Here is a 1344-nt window from a genome sequence, read left to right as displayed (position 1 = left end):
ACTTATCACAAGCTCAAGTCTAGAAAGTTTTGGACCTTATAAGGTGCTAAAGAAAATCAGTCCAAATGCCTACTTAATTAAACTACCACCTCAGTTACAAATCAGTCCTATTTTTAATGTTTTGGATTTGTATCCATTTGATGGATGTAATGGGACTGCATCTACTATAGATAATCAAGTTCATCACCTTCCAATTGCTAAGGCTGCAGTTGTTGAAGATGTGCTAGAAGAGAAAGACGTTCGATCTAGATGAGGGAACCCGTATAGACAATTTTTAGTGAAGTGGCTTGGTAAACCTACTACTGAAAGCACTAGGATTGCTGAAGAGGAATTGAAACGAGTGGATCTAGACATCTATGAGGAGCATGTTAAGGCCTACTCGTCGGAGCCGAGTCCTTTTTGACCCAAGGGGATGCAAGCGCATCAAGAATTCTATTTTTTTTAGTATTTTCATTAGCCTAGTATTTTATTTTCTTTATTTTATTTAGTTTGGGAGTCATTTCTTATCTTTATTAGGATTTTAGTATAATAAGTTTATTTATTACGAGGAGAATTTGTATTAGGAGCAAAATTCTAATCCTTCTATTTGATTAGGAATTATCTTAATTAGTATAAATAGGTGATCCTAGATAGAGGATTATCATCATCTTTGTTTATTCTAAATTTTTATTCAAGAGGTTTCTTTGAAAAACCAATTATCTTTCTATTGTTCCAAACACAATCAAACCCATTCAAGCATGATTGTTGAGTTCTAATTGTCCTAAACCTTCCAGCTACACCAATTTCTCTTTCCCCTCCCTTGTCCTACACCACACACTCTCATTAAGAATCTTCAAAGTCACACAAATCCAAATTAATACACATACACACACACACACACACACAAAAACATGAACCTTAGTAGTATTATCAATAACAGTAGAGCACATTGAATCTCCCCTCTTGAGATTTTAGCTTCGACAACTAACCATTTAGATAGCCCATTATAGAATCAACCACCTATTTTCTACATATTTCAGCCCTTCTATGAACCCATCATCTATACTTGCAAATCTTAAGTCTTGAATAGATTTCCGGTAAGATTGAGTTTATTGTTTGATTTTCTGGTGGTTATGGCAGTTCTTTGGCAATAAATACGGTGAGTTTTGGATTATGCTTGGTTGTGGTGGATAGGGTTTTGTGGAGAATGTTCACCCCTTCATGAAACCAACTTATACACTCACACATCTCACAAAGTTTGAACAGATTGATTACAAAAATTGGGTTTATTGTTTGATTTCGTAGTAGATGTGGCAGTTATTTGGAAATCGGTATTGTGGGTTTAGGGCCACACCGAGTTGTGGT

General features: G+C 35.3%; 1 protein-coding gene across 2 annotated transcripts in view; it reads right to left on the bottom strand.

Moving 5' to 3' along the window:
• Positions 1–1344, bottom strand: part of ARF8 (auxin response factor 8) — a 21863-nt gene that overhangs the window by 8822 nt on the left and 11697 nt on the right. The window lies entirely within an intron of this gene.

Source organism: Theobroma umbraticum, unplaced genomic scaffold (assembly GCF_002168275.2).
Source record: "Theobroma umbraticum cultivar Fairchild unplaced genomic scaffold, ASM216827v3 scaffold_239.1, whole genome shotgun sequence".
Classification (NCBI taxonomy): domain Eukaryota; kingdom Viridiplantae; phylum Streptophyta; class Magnoliopsida; order Malvales; family Malvaceae; genus Theobroma; species Theobroma umbraticum.
This window is presented reverse-complemented; position numbering and strand designations above follow the sequence as displayed.